Here is a 20,914-nt window from a genome sequence, read left to right as displayed (position 1 = left end):
ATCACACACTCTCGCTGTCTCTGGAATCTCTCCTTGATAGGCTAGTAGTAGTAAATAAAATGCTCAAATGAATTGTACACAAGCTATTGTAGTGTATCTTTTCCTGGGACTTCACTAGCTCAGAAGAATAGCTGGAGCTGAGAGGCAGCAGAGCCCAGGTGTGTAATTGCGCTAAGAGAAACGTGAAGACAGGTGTCCCTAGCCTAAGTTATGAAGAAGCGTATGCAACCCATAATTCATTAGCTGAATATAAGGCCTAATATTGCTGTGAATAGCCTATACCCAATGAATTTACACAGTGAAATGTATATATATTTTTATCCGATTATGTAATGACAGGTAGACTAGGATAGTGTGCTCCCCAGGCTGTGCTCCGGCTCGAACATCGCCCCAATTGATTAAGCTTCTTAGGGACAAGAAAATTATCATACGTAAGCTATAGGCAATTAAGGTCACAGTTATGAAAAGTTAGGACACTAAAGAGGCCTTTCTACTGACTCTGAAAAACACCAAAAGAAAGATGCCCAGGGTCCCTGCTCATCTGCGTGATGGTGCCTTAGGCATGCTGCAAGGAGGCATGAGGACTGCAGATGTGGCCAGGACAATAAATTGCAATGTCCGTACTGTGTGGCGCCTAAGACAGTGCTACAGGGAGACAGGACGGACAGCTGATCGTCCTCGCAGTGGTAGACCACGTGTAACAACACCTGCGCAGGATCGGTACATCCGAACATCACACCTGCGGGACAGGTACAGGAGGGCAACAACAACTGCCAGAGTTACACTAGGAACACACAATCCCTCCATCAGTGCTCAGACTGTCTGCAATAGGCTGAGCGAGGCTGGACTGAGGGCTTGTAGGCCTGTTGTAAGGCAGGGTCCTCACCAGACATCACCCGGCAACAACGTCGCCTATGGGCACAAACCCACCGTCGCTGGACCAGACAGGACTGGCAAAAAGTGCTCTTCACTGACGAGTTGCGGTTTTGTCTCACCAGGGGTGATGGTCAGATTCACGTTTATCGTCAAAGGAATGAGCGTTACACCGAGGCCTGTACTCTGGAGGTGGAGGGTCCGTCATGGTCTGGGGTGGTGTGTCACAGCATCATCGGAGTGAGTTTGTCATTGCAGGCAATCTCAATGCTGCGTTAAAATAAGGGATCCTCCTCCCTCATGTGGTACCCTTCCTGCAGGCTCATCCTGACATGACCCTCCAGCATGACAATGGCACCAGCCATACTGCTCGCTCTGTGCGTGATTTCCTGCAAGACAGGAATGTCAGTGTTCTGCCATGGCCAGCGAAGAGCCCGGATCTCAATCCCATTGAGCATGTCTGGGACCTGTTGGATCGGAGGGTGAGGGCTAGGGCCATTCCCCCCAGAAATGTCCGGGAACTTGCAGGTGCCATGGTGAAAGAGTGGGGTAACATCTCACAGCAAGAAATGGCAAATCTGCTGCAGTCCATGAGGAGGCGATGCACTGCAGTACTTAATGCAGCTGGTGGCGACACCAGATACTGACTGTTACTTTTGATTTTGACCCCTCCCCCCTTTGTTCAGGGACACATTATTCCATTTCTGTTAGTCACATGTCTGTGGAACTTGTTCAGTTTGTCTGTTGTTGAATCTTGTTATGTTCATACAAATATTTACACATGTTAAGTTTGCTGAAAATTAACGCAGTTGACAGAGGAAGTTTCTTTTTTTGCCGAGTTTATGTATTTTACTATTTATATTTGACAACTTTTACTCACTGCATTCCTAAAGAAAATATTGTACTTTTTACTCCATACATTTTCCCTGACAACCCAATGTTCACGCAATTATCAAGAGAACACGTGGTCATCCCTACTGCCTATGTTCTGGCGGACTCACTTAACACTCACTTTACAAATCTTTTGTAAATAATGTCTGTGTTGGAGTGTGCCCCTTGCTATCCGTACATTTTTAAAACAAGAAATTGGTGCTGTCTGCTTTTCTTAATATAAGACATTTGAAATGATTTATACTTTTGATACTTAAGTACATTTAAAACCAAATACTTTTAGACTTAAGAATTTTACTGGGTGACTTTCACTTGAGTCATTTTCTATTAAGGTATCTTTTACTCAAGTAGTATTTTACTGGGGGACTTTCACTTTTACTTGAATCATTTTCTATTAAGGAATCTTTTACTCAAGTTTGACAATTGGGCACTTTTTCCACCACTGGTTATTTCAATAACTGCTAAAAAGCCCTGCTTTTTCACATGTTTCATTCTGAAATAATAAGTGGTTTTTATTTAACCCTTACTTGACCAGGTAAGTTGACTGAGAACACATTCTCATTTACAGCAACGCCATGGTGAATAGTTACAGGGGAGAGGAGGGGGATGAATCAGCCAATTGTAAACTGGGGATGATTAGATGGCCAGGACACCGGGATTAACACCCCTACTCTTATAATAAGTGCCATGGGATCTTTAGTGACCACAGAGAGTCAGGACACCCGTTTCACGTCCCATCTGAAAAACGGCACCCTACACAGGGCAATGTCCCCAATCGCTGCCCTGGAGCATTGGGATATTATATATATATTTTTTTAGACCAGAGGAAGGGTGCATCCTACTGGCCCCCAACACCACTTCCAGCAGGATCTGGTCTCCCATCTAGGGACTGACCAGCACCAATCCTGCTTAGCTTCAGAAGCAAGCCAGCATTGGGATGCAGGGTGGTATGCTACTTGATCAGTAGTGGGTATTTTCTAGACAGTTTACAAGGTCCAGAAAGCCACATAAGCAGGTAATTCATAGTGTTTATTTTGTCAGGCGGTATCAGCATTATTAGATGGCCTACTATCAGAGAATATGGCCTTATGCGCGCTGTTTGTCGTGGATCATCAAGTTGTCCTGTAATGTGGCCAACAATATGCTCATTCATGCCCAGTTATTCAGCTAAGCTTACCGTGCGCTCTGTCTTTTCTACTCCCTGAGCAGCCTCACGCACCTAGAACCAAGAACGCTTCCGTCGAACACGTTTTTTGGTTGGTTGTCAATGTTTTAAAGTGATCCAAACGATAGCTCTTATCGTTCTCCGCTCTTTTTGTAGTTATCGTTGTAGTGTGAACGCTCCTGTTCACTTGAATTAGAACATTTTATTTAGTAAATATTTATATATCGTTATCGTCCTTGGTGTGGCCGGTCCTTTAAGGGAGTTATGACACAATCTGTTTCATGCTGTTTCAGGAACAGGCCTGGATGCTGTTTCAGGAACAGGCCTGGATGCTGTTTCAGGAACAGGCCTGGATGCTGTTTCAGGAACAGGCCTGGATGCTGTTTCAGGAACAGGCCTGGATGCTGTTTCAGGAACAGGCCTGGATGCTGTTTCAGGAACAGGCCTGGATGCTGTTTCAGGAACAGGCCTGGATGCTTCCCATTCAACACTACACTCAGTATGGCTGCCTGTTTTGGGCCGTCAGAATCGCTGTAATCGCATCAGAATCAGGGAGGGACAGCTGCTCTCATTGTGTTTTTTGAAGAGTTTCTGTTCTTTCCTAACTAGTAAGTAACTTGGCTCCCACCAATTTGACAGCTTGTCAGTAGAGATCTCTCGGTGATATCCACTGATCTGGGTAGTGTTATAGGTCAATGGATGAAAGCTTTTTGTCAGTGAAGCTGTTCCTTTGTCCTTACAGCAATGTGTGTCTTGCAGTTCAGCAGATAACGTTAAGGGATTATTTAAGCAATAAGGCACAAGGGGGTGTGGTATATGGCCAATATACCACGGCTAAGGGCTGTTCTTATGCACAACGCAAAGCGGAGTGCCTGGACGCAGCCCTTAGCTGTGGTATATTGGCCATATACCACACCCCCTTGTGCCGTATTGCTATTATATACTGGTTACCAACGTAATTAGAGCAGTAAAAATAAATGCTTTGATATACCACGACTGTCAGCCAATCAGCATTCAGGGCTCGAACCACCCAATTTATAAGATATGTTGAGATGTTTTTGATTCATTCCGATTTTTTGGCTACTAAAGGCAATTAAGCACTGATTGGCCTCCTGTAATGGGTATTAGATTATAGGTTACTCTATGGTTAACTATGATAAATACGGTATAACGGTATTTTGCCGGTGTTCCAATGGTACTAGTTACATTATCTCATGGTTCATCATCGACGTCTGTTTTATAAGCATGAAATCGCACCGTCTTGTTCGCAGAGCATATCTATAGTGTGACCTGACACTTACTCACATGGTACGTATTTAGGTAGGGTTACATTTAGAAAGAAAAGGCCCCTGTCCTGTACCTTTTTGGGAATGTACTTTTCACAGTTACGCAAACCACTATGAACATGATGATAATAATAATGGCGGCAGAACACCTGTTCCACCCTGCGTCGTCATTGACTACAGTAACAGATCGAGCTCTCATAGGGAAGCAGCTGTGTGGAACGTTCTGGCCCTCCCGTGTTCTCTTCTTAAAGCTGCAATCCGGGATGTTTGCAGACGTTTTCATCATTACATGTATCCAGCTCCATCCATAAGATTATGTGGCGGGGCTGCCTTTGGGCTGAAACACAAGTCTGGGATTGTAGCTTTAAATGGGATAGTTCACCACCTGTGTCTCTCTTCTCAAAGGGAATAGTTAACCTACTTTAACATCTCTTAAACCTCCCGCTTAGAATGATCTGATTGGCGATCTGCCCCTGAGTCACATCAGCTCATTTGTTAGTGGTTATTACACATTGCTGTAGCTTCAGGTTTCGCCATGTTGTTCTGGAGTCAGCTCTGTATAGTGGTCACTAACTGGTGCAGCCACAAAGTCATCAAATCGGATTCTACAACGGGTTGGTCAAAACAAGCATTGTGTAAGCCATAGTAAAAAACTTGTTTAGCACGGCTAAGCTTGAAAAACGCAAAAAATTGGCATGTTTTTTTCCTGTTCCATCTGAGAAATCCCTCAGTTCAGCCAGCCAATTCATTAACTTGATCTCCACTGTAAAAAGGCATCTAGACACTATCTCCCCCTGCTTCTAGTCTAACATTTGGTTTGTAGAAACGTTAATGTCTGTCTCTTGACATTTGCAACATTTGAAATTCTATCTCCACCGTCCTATTGAGAATGAACGTGTCTGGACGAGACGGACATCTTTTCTCAGCCAGTCGAAATCATGAATTGGCATCATTTTTATGGCTATACAAAGAAATGTAAATAGAAAAACAGGTCAAACGAAATTAAATGTAGCTACTTTGTTATTCTAGCTGCACGGTTTGACGTGACTGTGTTAGCCGTAGTTGGCTAGCTAGCAAGCACAGGATAAGAACAATGCCAGGGAGCATGGCAACCAGTCGCATGTCATTAAAGGTGGTAACACATTGAAAAGAACCTACGGATAAAAGTATTTTATATCTTAGATATACCAACCAAGGTCTTAACATGGTGTCAGAAGTGGGATCAAGCTCAACAAGGACAAGTGTAAGTTCAAACAAAGCCAGCTTCGCTTCCTGGGGCACATCATTGATGCAAACGGTGTCGGGCCAGACCCTCAGGCATCTGAGTGATGCAGAGACAAGGTACGCTCAGATTGAAAAATAGTGTTTTAGTAAGCTTATGGGCTTGTGAACGCTTTGAGAAGTACCTCTATGGACTAGACAGCTTCAGGCTGGTCACGACCACAAACCTCTTGTGCCCCTCATTAGCAAGGACGTGGACAATGTTCCTATCAGGTGTCAAAGACTCTTGATGAGGTTGATGTGTTAGAGGAATCGCAGAGGAGGCACCAGGAAAGACATTTGCCGTAGCTGATGCTCTGTCCAGGGGTCCACTGCGAAACCACGAGGGTACAACAGACTGCGTATGTCACGTCAGTTGTAAGTCATCTACCTGCTTCCCTGGCGGAGAATGGAGGACATCAGACAACACAGAATCTGACCCACAGCTGCAATCAGTGCTGTGGTTCATCAGAAATGGGTGGCCTGAGTACTTAGAGAGAACCCCTGAATCGATGAGACTTTTATCAGGTGAGAGGGGAACTACCAGAGACACATGGACTAGTGATCAAGGGAAACCATATAGTCATTCCTACATAGGATTCATGATGGACACCGAGGGCTGGTTAAGTGCAGGGAGAGAGCTAACCAGTCAGTGTGGTGGCCTTAAATCTCACAGGAGATAATCACAGAGGTGCAAAATGTGTGCATTTTGCTGTGAAACTAAGAGCACACAGAGAAAAGAGCCATTAATGTCTAGAGAGCTTTCCTCCAGACCACGTCAGAAAATAGCAATAGATCTGTGTGAGTTACGAAAAGCAAAGTTACCTAGTGTCAGACAACTATTCTAGATTCCTAGAAATCCTCCACCTTCCAACCAGGACCAGTAGCCAGGTCATAGCCAAGCTCAAAGCAGCCTTTACTAGGTTAGGAGTCCCTGACATCTTGATTAGCGATCATGACCCCCCCCCCCCCCCCCCCCTTTCACTTTCATAGTTTTGATGTCTTCACTATTATTCTACAATGTAGAAAATAGTCCAAATAAAGAAAAACCCTGGAATGATTAGGTGTCCAAACTTTTGACTGGAACTGTACATTCTGAAGAAAGTGTGCATATATATTTTATTTCCAAAGACAATTAGTTGAATATTTTTAACGTATTTGGAAATACACTTGGAAAGTATTTTGACAGTATTTTCAAATACTTCAAATACTATTTTAAAATACCTGGGTTAAATGCATGGCAGTATTTTTGAGTCTGTTAAACAATACTCATATAAAAGTACTTGTTTTGGACTGTGTATTTGAAAATACTGATAAAGTATTTGACGTAACCGATACTCAAATACACATGAGCAGTGAACTCAGCCAGAGGGCAGCCAGGTAGGGAGGGGTTATAGATTGGAAGACCATTTGTAGCAGAGCGAGACAGCATTATGTTCCTGCAGGTGTCTGAGCCCTCTTGTGGAGGTGCTACTTAACAACAGGGCCAGTATTCACAAAGAATCTCAGAGTAGGAGTTCTGCTCTAGGATCAGTTTGGCCTTTTAGATCATAATGAATAAGATTACATGGACAGGAGGGACCTGATCCTAGATCAGCACTCCTACACTGAGAAGCTTTATGGATATGGGCCCAGGCTACTGTTAGGTGCAGCGTTCTAAGGCACTGCATCTTAGTGCAAGAGGCGTTACTGTAGTGGCCAAGGTCTGAAAGTCACTCCGCAGCCAGGAGGAATGCAGAAATATCTGCCAATTTAGTTTTAGCAGGAATGTATCCAAACGTCTAGGAGCAACACATCGGGTCGTAATTGGGAGTCCCATAGGGCGGCGCACAATTTGACCAGCGTCGTCTGGGTTTGGCCAGGGTAGGCCGTCATTGTAAATAAGAATTTGTTCTTAACGGACTTGCCTAGTTAAATAAATAAAAATACTGTTGTGTGAATCTGTGATGTGATCAGAACTGTCTTCCTGACCAAACAGGCACCGGTATGGGGCCGAGGCAGCCAATGTCAACAAAGACAGGGTAGAGAGAGAGAGCTGGCGTGAGCTTGGCAGTTGGTATGGAAGTACAGTATTCTCTTCACGGCTACCGGATAACAAAATGTGACAGAGCTCAACATGATCAAAACCAAACTGTTGTTTTGAGTGTAAGGAAGGATTAGTGCTAGAGACAGGCTCTTCAGAGAGTAGCACCTCATTGGATCAGGAAGAGACAGGCTCTTCAGAGAGTAGCACCTCATAGGATCAGGAAAAGACAGCCTCTTCAGAGAGTAGCACCTCATAGGATCAGGAAGAGACAGGCTCTTCAGAGAGTAGCACCTCATAGGATCAGGAAGAGACAGGCCCTTCAGAGAGTAACACCTCATAGGATCAGGAAGAGACAGGCTCTTCAGAGAGTAGCACCTCATAGGATCAGGAAGAGACAGGCTCTTCAGAGAGTAACACCTCATAGGATCAGGAAGGGGCAGGCTCTTCAGAGAGTAGCACCTCATAGGATCAGGAAGAGACAGGCTCTTCAGAGAGTAGCACCTCATAGGATCAGAAAGGGGCAGGCTCTTCAGAGAGTAGCACCTCATAGGATCAGGAAGAGACAGGCTCTTCAGAGAGTAGCACCTCATAGGATCAGGAAGGGGCAGGCTCTTCAGAGAGTAGCACCTCATAGGATCAGGAAGGGGCAGGCTCTTCAGAGAGTAGCACCTCATAGGATCAGAAAGAACAGGCTCTTCAGAGAGTATTACCTCATAGGATCAGGAAGAACAGGCTCTTCAGAGAGTAGCACCTCATAGGATCAGGAAGGGGCAGACTCTTCAGAGAGTAGCACCTCATAGGATCAGGAAGGGACAGGCTCTTCGGAGAGTAGCACCTCATAGGATCAGGAAGGGGCAGGCTCTTCAGAGAGTAGCACCTCATAGGATCAGGAAGAACAGGCTCTTCAGAGAGTAGCACCTCATAGGATCAGGAAGAACAGGCTCTTCAGAGAGTTGCACCTCATAGGATCAGAAAGGGGCAGGCTCTTCAGAGAGTAGCACCTCATAGGATCAGGAAGAGACAGGCTCTTCAGAGAGTAGCACCTCATAGGATCAGGAAGAGACAGGCTCTTCAGAGAGTAGCACCTCATAGGATCAGAAATAACAGGCTCTTCAGAGAGTAGCACCTCATAGGATCAGAAAGGGGCAGGCTCTTCAGAGAGTAGCACCTCATAGGATCAGGAAGAGACAGGCTCTTCAGAGAGTAGCACCTCATAGGATCAGGAAGAGACAGGCTCTTCAGAGAGTAGCACCTCATAGGATCAGAAATAACAGGCTCTTCAGAGAGTAGCACCTCATAGGATCAGGAAGGGGCAGGCTCTTCAGAGAGTAGCACCTCATAGGATCAGGAAGAGACAGGCTCTTCAGAGAGTAGCACCTCATAGGATCAGAAATAACAGGCTCTTCAGAGAGTAGCACCTCATAGGATCAGGAAGGGGCAGGCTCTTCAGAGAGTAGCACCTCATAGGATCAGGAAGAGACAGGCTCTTCAGAGAGTAGCACCTCATAGGATCAGGAAGGGGCAGGCTCATCAGAGAGTAGCACCTCATAGGATCAGGAAGGGGCAGGCTCTTCAGAGAGTAGCACCTCATAGGATCAGGAAGGGGCAGGCTCTTCAGAGAGTATTACCTCATAGGATCAGGAAGGCTCTTCAGAGTTAGTAGCACCTCATAGGATCAGGAAGGGGCAGGCTCTTCAGAGAGTAGCACCTCATAGGATCAGGAAGGGGCAGGCTCTTCAGAGAGTAGCACCTCATAGGATCAGGAAGGGGCAGGCTCTTCAGAGAGTAGCACCTCATAGGATCAGGAAGGGGCAGGCTCTTCAGAGAGTAGCACCTCATAGGATCAGGAAGGGGCAGGCTCTTCAGAGAGTAGCACCTCATAGGATCAGGAAGGGGCAGGCTCTTCAGAGAGTAGCACCTCATAGGATCAGGAAGAACAGGCTCTTCAGAGAGTAGCACCTCATAGGATCAGAAAGAACAGGCTCTTCAGAGAGTAGCACCTCATAGGATCAGGAAGGGGCAGGCTCTTCAGAGAGTAGCACCTCATAGGATCAGGAAGGGGCAGGCTCTTCAGAGAGTAGCACCTCATAGGATCAGGAAGGCTCTTCAGAGTTAGTAGCACTACATAACAATCACCTTGCAACTGTTAAACTCTCCCAAGATGCACAGCTAGACACGCTTGACATCAACCTGGTCTTAAAGCATTTCCTATTTGTACGTAAATCCGAGACAGTCCATTTAGTATGATATGTTACGTTTCGTATGGTATGTATTAATTTGTGCTTGTCCATCACCCATTTAGTATGATATGTTACATTTCGTATGGTATGTATTCATTTGTGGTTGTCCATCACCCATTTTGTATGATATGTTACAAATTATCATTTGTATTAAATGTTATGAATTTTCAAAGCCTATGATATGTTTTGAATTTTATCTAGTTGGCTAACATTAGCTAGGCTAGGGGTTAGGGTTAGGGGTTAAGGTTAAGTTTTACAAGTTAGGTTGAAGGGTTAAGGTTAGGGTTATGGCTAGGTAGAAGGGTTAAGGGAAGGGGAAGTAGTGGCAAAGTTGTTGAAAAGTTTCTAAAGTTGTCCGTGATGAGATTCCAACTCATAACCTTTCGGTTGCTAGATGTTCTCATTATATGTGTCACGCCCTGACCATAGTTTGCTTTGTATGTTTATATGTTTTGTTTGGTCAGGGTGTGATCTGAGTGGGCAATCTATGTTGTATGTCTAGTTTGTCTGTTTCTGTGTTTGGCCTGATATGGTTCTCAATCAGAGGCAGGTGTTAGTTGTTGTCTCTGATTGGGAACCATATTTAGGTAGCCTGTTTTGTCATTGTGGGTTGGGTGATTGTCTATGTGTAGTGTTTGTGTCAGCACAATTGGTATTTAGCTTCACGGTTGTTTCTTTGTTGTTTTGTAGTGTTCAGTTTTTCCATTCAAATGACGAACACTTACGACGCTGCGTATTGGTCCTCCGATCCTTCTCGCTTCTTCTCGTCAGATGAGGAGGACGAAGACAGCCGTGACAATATGGCGAAAGCACTCTTCTTGTTTTTAGTTCAACCTTTTACATACAAGAGCTTCCCTTTAACTCCTACTACAATGATGTTCTCTGTTACCTTTTGTTTTGACGAATGAAGAAGACGATGTACAGTTGTGGCCAAAAGTTTTGAGAATGACACAAATATTAATTTTCACAAAGTCTGCTGCCTCAGTTTGTATGATGGCAATTTGCATATACTCCAGGATGTTATGAAGAGTGATCAGATTAATTGCAAAGTCCCTCTTTGCCATGGAACTGAATTCCCCCAAAAACATTTCCACTGCATTTCAGCCCTGCCACAAAAGGACCAGCTGACATCATGTCAGTGATTCTCCCGTTAACACAGGTGTGAGTATTGACGAGGACAAGGCTGGAGATCACTCTGTTATGCTGATTGAGTTCGAATAACAGACTGGAAGCTTCAAAAGGAGGGTGGTGCTTGGAATCATTGTTCTTCCTCTGTCAACAATGGTTACCTGCAAGGAAACATGTGCCATCATCATTGCTTTGCACAAAAAGGGCTTCACAGGCAAGGATATTGCTGCCAGTAAGATTGCACCTAAATCAACCATTTATCGGATCATCAAGAACTTCAAGGAGAGTTGTTCAATTGTTGTGAAGAAGGCTTCAGGGTGCCCAAGAAAATCCAGCAAGCGCCAAGACCATCTCCTAAAGTTGATTCAGCTGTGCGATCGGGGCACCACCAGTACAGAGCTTGCTCGGGAATGACAGCAGGCAGGTGTGAGTGCATCTGCACGCACAGTGAGGCGAAGACTTTTGGAGGATGGTCTGGTGTCAAGAAGGGCAGCAAAGAAGCCACTTCTCTCCAAGGAAAATCATCAGAGACAGACTTATATTCTGCAAAAGGTACAAGGATTGGACTGCTGAGGACTGGGGTAAAGTCATTTTCTCTGATGAATCCCCTTTCCGATTGTTTTGGACATCCGGAAAAAAGCTTGTCTGGAGAAGACAAGGTGAGCGCTACCATCAGTCCTGTGTCATACCAACAGTAAAGCACCCTGAGACCATTCATGTGTGGGGTTGCTTCTCAGCCAAGGGAGTGGGCTCACTCACAATTTTGCCTAAGGACAAACACAGCCATGAATAAAGAATGGTACCAACACATCCTCCGAGAGCAATTTCTCCCAACCATCCAGGAACAGTTTGGTGACGAACAATGCCTTTTCCAGCATGATGGAGCACCTTGCCATAAGGCAAAAGTGATAACTAAGTGGCTCGGGGAACAAAACATTGATATTTTGGGTCCATGGCCAGGAAACTCCCCAGACCTTTAATCCCATTGAGAACTTGTGGTCAATCCTCAAGAGACAAACAAAATCTGACAAATTCCAAGCATTGATTATGCAAGAATGGGCTGCCATCAGTCAGGATGTAGCCCAGAAGTTAATTGACAGCATGCCAGGGCGGATTGCAGAGGTCTTGGAAATGAAGGGGCAACAATGCAAATATTGACTCTTTGCATCAACTTCATGTAATGGTCAATAAAAGCCTTTGACACTTATGAAATGCTTGTACTTATACTTCGGTATCCATAGTAACATCTGAAAAAAATATCTAAATACACTGAAGCAGCAAACTTTGTGGAAATTAATATTTGTGTCATTCTCAAAACTTTTGGCCATGACTGTACAACCTAAGCATTATGTAAGAGATTCTACTGCTCATTTTACATCACTGTGTCCCGAATGAGGAAACGTATTTGTCTGAAACGGTCAAATCTAAATGTTTTTTTGTTTTAGTTTCCTCTGAGCGGTCCAGATGTTCTGTCATTGTCACCATGTTGTGAGTGAATGAATACAAGCATATCCTTACTGTACCTACCACATGGGTTTGTTGTATTGCATATTTACTTGCAGACATTAGAACACAAACGTTAGAATATGATAACAATTATACATCGACGCAGATTTTTTTTTTTTTTTTTTTACAAAAGTTCAATGAGCTTTTGAAAATATTATATAGGTTCTGATTTTTATTTTATTTTGTTGAGTTTAACATAACTTTCTTTTTCTAATTTATATTGTAAAATTGTCATAGTACACACCCCTCCCTATCTTAATATGCTTAGCATATCATCTTTGATTAATGTTGTATTTATTTATAGAGTAATGCAATTCTGTGTCCTGTCTCCACATAACTTGTTTTTGTCAACTGCTAACCAACCATAATATTTCATACTCATTTGGAATATAGAACTATGTCACTACCGTAGAATGACATAGAATACCATATATAATTACACAGTGTCATCAATAAGAACAGGTATTGACCATCTAACTGTAACTGTACAGGAACTCTGAGAGGTGGGCAAATGGGGAATAAACAGGTAATGGGACATATGGTGCATTCGGAAAGTATTCACACCCCTTCCATTATTCCACACAATACCCTTTAATGACAAAGCGAAAAGAGGTTTTTATAAATGTTTGCAAATGTATTAAAAATTAAAAATAACCTACCTTATTTACATAAGTATTCGGACCCTTTGCGATGAGACTCGAAATTGAGCTCAGGTGCATCCTGTTTCCATTGATCATCCTTGAGATGTTTCTACAAACTGATTGGAGTCCACCTGTGGTAAATTCAATTGATTGGACATGATTTGGAAGGGAACACACACTGTCAACTGTGGGACCTTATATAGACAGGTATGTCAGAGCAAAAACCAAGCCATGAGGTCGAAGGAATTTTCTGTAGTGCTCAGTGACAGGATTATGTCAAGGCACAGATCTGGGGAATGGTACCAAAATATTTGCAGCATTTAAGGTCCCCAAGAACACAGTGGTCTCCATAGAAAAAGTGTTGAACCATCAAGACTCTTCCTAGAGCTGGTCGCCCGGCCAAACTGAGCAATCGAGAAGGGCCTTGGACAGGGAGGTGACCAAGAACCCGATGGTCACTCTGACAGAGCTCCAGAGTTCCTCTGTGGAAATGGGAGAACCTTCCAGAAGGACAACCATCTCTGCAGCACTCCACCAATCAGGCCTTTATGGTAGAGTGGCCAGACGGAAGCCACTCCTCAGTAAAAGGCACATGACAGCCCACTTGGAGTTTGCCAAAAGGCACCTAAAGACTGTCAGACCATGAGAAGCAAGATTCTCTGGTCTGATGAAACCAAAATTGAACTCTTTGGCCTGAATGCCAAGCGTCACGTTTGGAGGAGACCTGGCACCACCCCTACGGTGAAACATGGTGGTGGCAGCATCATGCTGTGGGGATGTTATTGCCATAGAGGACCTCTTTCACTTCTGCCTATCTAGCTAAGTGTTTGGACTTCACATGACAGGTTATAAACATCAGTGGTGGAAAAAGTACCCACTTGTCATACTTGAGTAAAAGTAAAGATACCTTAATTGAAAATGACTAAAGTAAAAGTGAAAGTCACCCAGTAAAATACTACTTGAGTAAAATGAATTGCTAAAATATACCCAAGCATCAAATGTAAAAGTATTAATAATTTCAAATTACTTATATTAAGAAAACCAGAAGGGTTTTTTAATGTACGGATAGCCAAGGGTACACTCCCAACAAACTATTTACAAAGGAAGCAAATGTGTTTAGTGAGTCTGCCAGATCAGAGGCAGTAGGGATGACCAGGGATGTTCTCTGTTTAGTGAGTCTGCCAGATCAGAAGCAGTAGGGATGACCAGGGATGTTCTCTGTTTAGTGAGTCCTCCAGATCAGAGGCAGTAGGGATGACCAGGGATGTTCTCTGTTTACTGAGTCCTCCAGATCAGAGGCAGTAGGGATGACCAGGGATGTTCTCTGTTTAGTGAGTCCTCCAGATCAGAGGCAGTAGGGATGACCAGGGATGTTCTCTTGATAAGTTCCTGTCCTGTTAAGCATTCAAAACAACTATTTTTGTGTGTAAGGGAAAATATATGGAGCATTATTTTCTTTAGGAATGTAGTCATGTAAAAAAATATAGTTGTCAAAAATCTAAATAGTAAAGTATAGTACAGATTCCCCCAAAAACGACTTACAGTTGAAGTCAGAAGTTTACATACACTTATGTTGGAGTCATTAAAACTCGTTTTTCAACCACTCCACAAATTTCTTGTTAACAAATTATAGTTTTGGCAAGTTGGTTAGGACATCTGCTTTGTGCATGACACAAGTAATTTTTCCAACAATTGTTTACAGACAGATTATTTCACTTATAATTCACTGTATCACAATTCCAGTGGGTCAGAAGTTTACATACACTAAGTTGACTGTGCCTTTAAACAGATTGGAAAATTCCAGAAAATTATGTCATGGCTTTAGAAGCTGCTGATGGGCAAATTGACATAATTTGAGACAATTGGAGGTGTAACTGTGGATGTATTTCAAGGCCTACCTTCAAACTCAGTGCCTCTTCGCTTGATGTCATGGGAAAATCAAAAGAAATTAGCCAAGACCTCAGAAAAAGATTGTACTTTTTGGGAAAATGTACTCTGGTCTGATGAAACAAAAAAAGAACTCTTTGGCCATAATGACCATCGTTATGTTTGGAGGAAAAAGGGGGAGGCTTGCAAGCCGAAAACACCATCCCAACCGTGAAGCACAGGGGTAGCAGCATCATGTTGTGGGGGTGCTTTGCTGCAGGAGGGACTGGTGTACTTCACAAAATAGATGGCATCATGAGGTAGGAAAAGTATGTGGATATATTGAAGCAACATCTCAAGACATCAGTCAGGAAGTTAAAGCTTGGTCGCAAATGGGTCTTGCAAATCAACAATGATCCCAGCATACTTCCAAAGTTGTGGCAAAATGGCTTAAGGACACCAAAGTCAAGGTATTGGAGGGGCCATCATAAAGCCCTGTGATGTGTGGGCAGAACTGAAAAAGTGTGTGCGAGCAAGGAGGCCTACAAACCTGACTCATTTACACCACGTCTGTCTGGAGAAATGGGACAAAATTCACCCAACTCATTGTGGGAAGCTTGTGGAAGCTTACCTGAAACGTTTGACCCAAGTTAAACAATTTAAATGCATTGCTACCAAATACTAATTGAGTGTATGTAAACTTCTGACCCACTGGGAATGTGATGAAAGAAATAAAAACTGAAATAAATCATTCTCTGTTATTATTCTGACATTTCACATTCTTAAAATAAAGTGGTGATCCTAACTGACCTAAGACATGGAATTTTTACTAAGATTAAATGTCAGGAATTGTGAAAAACGGAGTTTAAATGTATTAAACTCAGGTGTATGTAAACTTCTGACTTCAACTGTAAGTAGTACTTAAGTACTTCATACCAATGATAAATGGAATCCAATTGTTTCCACGTGACTTAGTACAGAAATGACATGGATTTAGAGAGTTTCTGTGAGAAGCATGGGGTAAAATTGAACTGGCATCCGGAATAGCATGGATAGATTAAACAGACTAGGGATTTTCTATGTGAAGTCTAGTTGAAGACAATAGAAGCCGTTCAAGACAGCTGGAGCAGCCGGCCAGATACAATTCTCCTCATTTAAAGATGATTTTTGCAGGCATTGTTTGTAATCCCCCTCTGATGTCACGCCCGGTGGCTAGGAAGGAAGGGCTGAGGCAGCGCGCGCACAGCACAGCACACACAGACCAACCGAAAGCTGACGAGCCCAGCCGGCTAGAGCGAGAGGGAGAGGTGGGGAACGAAACGACAGACGGTGGAATTGCATGGAAGACTCACCGCACTCTAGTAGAAACACCCATATTGAAACACCTGAGGTGAGATGAATTGCGTTGATTGCTTTTGAACGCACCGCTGCGCGTGCATGCTATATTATGGTGTTATGAACAAGGAGACACTTTTCTATACGAGTGTTTTGCAGAACGATCAGTAGCAGAGATGGACTCTAATCGAATGCCACTTGAGGAGGGGCCAGGACAACCTAGTCCGTGATCCTGCTGCTGAGTTTGTCATGGCCAGCAGGAGATTATGCTGTTCCAGATAAGAAATAGAAAAATACTTAGTTACAATGTATCAATGTAGCGGAAGGAAAACATGACATGAAATAACATGAAACGTTCTATGCGGGGGATAGAATATATTCTAGAATCTGTTCTGGGCCCGGTCATTGGCAGGTGTTCAGAACGCACTGATCAGATTCGATCATTTTACAACAATAGAAAATAGTACATAGAATAAAATAGAACAATTAGTGAATTAGTGAAGTTATTGCGGAGATTGGGAGTTGCGCACCAAGTGCATTCGTTGTGATTCTAACCTCTGGTTATCAATAAAGATAATAATAGTGTCTGCATGACAGTTCGGCTATAACGCGTTGGCCTTGCTTCAGGTGCCATGGGATATGCTACATCCCGTAACTTGATGGCAAAAACGAGTCCCCCCCCCCCCCCACGGCAGCCCCTCCTAAACCTCCCCATATCAGTCCTATTGATATGGCGGGAAGCTGGTCTACTCTGGGCTGATTCATCCTGTTTGCAGACACGCAGCTTGGCGTCTGTAACAAGTGAGCATTCATTACGACGAGTTTGTCCCTGGGATAATTGTTGCTGCCGCAGCTGCCTCCACCGGGACCGGGGCTCGGTCGGTGTTCTTGCTCAGTAGTGCGCTACCGTCTGTGAGCTGATGAATGGCGGCACCGACCCGGAATACGCAAGCGCCGTACGTGCTCCATATTTTGTCTTCCTGACAAATATTCGTCCCAATTGTCCCCTCGGCTTGTAGGTTTCGGAGCAGGTGGCGGGGGGGGGGGGGGGGGGGTTGGGGGGGGGGGGGGGGGGGGGGGGGGTTCGGAGTTGTCTTTTTGGGTTTTCCCAACTCAAGAGCTCTCTGTTTGTGTGTTTCGTCCAGCACACCTAGTTGCGGCACACCTCTGACATCCGACCGATGTTGCTGCGATGCTTGCAGCAGAGAAGCTGTACCCAGCCTGTATATCATACAGTAATGTCTATATGGGTATCGATTGATTGGCGAATGGACGGACGTGCTTTTTAATTCTTCGCAAGATCTTGGCAATGTCAAATATAAATATAATAAAGAACAGACTAAGCCATTGAATAATAGTTTTATTGTAGGCAAAATCTGTCTGTGTTTGTAAATTGATGCTCATATCGCAGCGGAATATAAACTACAGGAGAGGATTGTGTCACAGCAGGTTTGATGTGATGACAGTAGCCCAGTCAAACCCATCCAGAGGGATATAAACTACAGGAGAGGATTGTGTCAAAACGGGTTTGATGTGATGACAGTAGCCCAGTCAAACCCATCCAAAGGGATATAAACTACAGGAGAGGATTGTGTCAAAACGGGTTTGATGTGATGACAGTAGCCCAGTCAAACCCATCCAGAGGGATATAAACTACAGGAGAGGATTGTGTCAAAACGGGTTTGATGTGATGACAGTAGCCCAGTCAAACCCATCCAAAGGGATATAAACTACAGGAGAGGATTGTGTCACAGCAGGTTTGATGTGATGACAGTAGCCCAGTCAAACCCATCCAGAGGGATATAAACTACAGGAGAGGATTGTGTCACAGCAGGTTTGATGTGATGACAGTAGCCCAGTCAAACCCATCCAGAGGGATATAAACTACAGGAGAGGATTGTGTCAAAACGGGTTTGATGTGATGACAGTAGCCCAGTCAAACCCATCCAGAGGGATATAAACTACAGGAGAGGATTGTGTCAAAACGGGTTTGATGTGATGACAGTAGCCCAGTCAAACCCATCCAGAGGGATATAAACTACAGGAGAGGATTGTGTCAAAACGGGTTTGATGTGATGACAGTAGCCCAGTCAAACCCATCCAGAGGGATATAAACTACAGGAGAGGATTGTGTCACAACGGGTTTGATGTGATGACAGTAGCCCAGTCAAACCCATCCAGAGGGATATAAACTACAGGAGAGGATTGTGTCACAGCAGGTTTGATGTGATGACAGTAGCCCAGTCAAACCCATCCAAAGGGATGTAGAGATGTATGCTGTGTGTCACGTGCCATTCATGTTATGTTATCCTGCTGTTTGTTACTGTACATCATGTTTATGCCACAGATACTGCAGTGTTGCTAAATAAATCTCCCCCCTCCCCCCTCCCATGAATCCTGTAGTCTGAAGATTAGCTGGTATGTGTTTGTTTAGGCTGTTGGCATTAAAACATAGCTTGTGATGTGCGGTCCGGGACAGGGAGGCTATATGACCACTAATACTAATGCTGTAATAGGATTGAACAGAATTCTTGATCCTCCTTCCATGTTGAACCAGTAAGCTGTGTAATTGTTTAATAGAATGTTTTACAAAGAGTTGATCACCATGGAAACGGTCATAAACAGGCAGGGCAGATATTGAATTGAAATGGGGTTTAGTACAGTGGTCATAAAACCTGGTCCTAGAGAGCTAGCTGCAGGGGGTGCAGGCTTTTGTTCCAGACCAGCACCGACTGACATTCCTGATTCAGTAATCAAGGTCTTGGTGATTCGTTGAATCAGGTGTGTTAGTGCTGTACTGGAATAAAAGCCTCTGTTACACACCCTGTCATTTATATTTGATGATGTCAAAGTGGGGGGAAATCAAGAGATGTGTGATCGTCATTGACTGTTACTCTGTGTGCATTGGATTTCTGAAAGCTTTCTTTGTGTGTGTTAGGTGTCTGTCCTCTTCTCCCCCAACCCTGATTGCCTTGGCCTGCCTCTCAACATGTCAGCCATTGATTGCTTGTCCCCTCATCCCTCCATCCCTGCACATTGGCAACCTAAAGCTACAGACTGCTGCTGCTTTAAAACACGAGACACGCTGTCCCTGTTTCAGAATGAGATGTTATTGGTTGAACAGCAGGCCGGATGAGATGTGATTGGTTAGACAGCAGACCGAATGAGATGTGATTGTTAGACAGCAGACCGAATGAGATGTGATTGGTTTAACAGCAGGCCGGATGAGATGTGATTGGTTGAACAGCAAGCCGAATGAGATGTGATTGGTTGAACAGCAGGCCGAATGAGATGTGATTGGTTGAACAGTAGGCCGAATGAGATGTGATTGGTTGAACAGCAGGCCGAATGAGATGTGATTGTTAGACAGCAGGCCGAATGAGATGTGATTGGTTGAACAGCAGGCCGAATGAGATGTGATTGTTAGACAGCAGGCCGAATGAGATGTTATTGGTTGAACAGCAGGCCGAATGAGATGTGATTGGTTGAACAGCAGGCCGAATGAGATGTGATTGGTTGAACAGCAGGCCGAATGAGATGTGATTGGTTTAACAGCAGGCCGGATGAGATGTGATTGGTTGAACAGCAGGCCGAATGAGATGTGATTGGTTGAACAGCAGGCCGAATGAGATGTGATTGGTTGAACAGTAGGCCGAATGAGATGTGATTGGTTGAACAGCAGGCCGAATGAGATGTGATTGTTAGACAGCAGGCCGAATGAGATGTGATTGGTTGAACAGCAGGCCGAATGAGATGTGATTGTTAGACAGCAGGCCGAATGAGATGTTATTGGTTGAACAGCAGGCCGAATGAGATGTGATTGGTTGAACAGCAGGCCGAATGAGATGTGATTGGTTGAACAGCAGGCCGAATGAGATGTGATTGGTTGAACAGTAGGCCGAATGAGATGTGATTGGTTGAACAGCAGGCCGAATGAGATGTGAGTGGTTGAACAGCAGGCCGAATGAGATGTGATTGGTTGAACAGCAGGCCGAATGAGATGTGATTGGTTGAACAGCAGGCCGAATGAGATGTGATTGGTTGAACAGTAGGCCGAATGAGATGTGATTGGTTGAACAGCAGGCCGAATGAGATGTGATTGTTAGACAGCAGGCCGAATGAGATGTTATTGGTTGAACAGCAGGCCGAATGAGATGTGATTGGTTGAACAGCAGGCCGAATGAGATGTGATTGGTTGAACAGCAGGCCGAATGAGATGTGATTGGTTTAACAGCAGGCCGGATGAGATGTGATTGGTTGAACAGCAGGCCGAATGAGATGTGATTGGTTGAACAGCAGGCCGAATGAGATGTGATTGTTAGACAGCAGGCCGAATGAGATGTGATTGGTTGAACAGCAGGCCGAATGAGATGTGATTGTTAGACAGCAGGCCGAATGAGATGTGATTGGTTGAACAGCAGGCCGAATGAGATGTGATTGGTTGAACAGCAGGCCGAATGAGATGTGATTGTTAGACAGCAGGCCGAATGAGATGTGATTGGTTGAACAGCAGGCCGAATGAGATGTGATTGGTTGAACAGCAGGCCGAATGAGATGTTATTGGTTGAACAGCAGGCCAAATGAGATGTGATTGGTTGAACAGCAGGCCGAATGAGATGTGATTGTTAGACAGCAGGCCGAATGAGATGTGATTGGTTGAACAGCAGGCCGGATGAGATGTGACTGGTTAGACAGCA

The 20,914-nt window shown here is 44.3% G+C and overlaps 1 protein-coding gene across 5 annotated transcripts in view; it reads left to right on the top strand.

The window, feature by feature from the left end:
* Positions 1 to 15,896: 15,896 nt before the first annotated feature.
* The window catches only part of LOC129826642 (amyloid-beta A4 precursor protein-binding family A member 1-like), a 171,899-nt gene continuing 166,881 nt past the window's right edge, over positions 15,897 to 20,914 (top strand). For 3 of the 5 annotated variants that reach the window (XM_055887590.1, XM_055887592.1, XM_055887589.1), the window contains exon 1: positions 15,897 to 16,272. The gene's annotated coding sequence lies outside the window, so the exon portion shown is untranslated. The remainder of the gene's footprint in view (positions 16,273 to 20,914) is intronic. The other 2 variants (XM_055887594.1, XM_055887593.1) reach the window with 1 other exon arrangement.

Source organism: Salvelinus fontinalis, chromosome 28 (genome assembly GCF_029448725.1).
Source record: "Salvelinus fontinalis isolate EN_2023a chromosome 28, ASM2944872v1, whole genome shotgun sequence".
Classification (NCBI taxonomy): Eukaryota; Metazoa; Chordata; class Actinopteri; order Salmoniformes; family Salmonidae; genus Salvelinus; species Salvelinus fontinalis.
The sequence above is the reverse complement of the archived record's forward strand: the minus strand, read 5'-3'. Positions and strand labels throughout refer to the sequence as shown.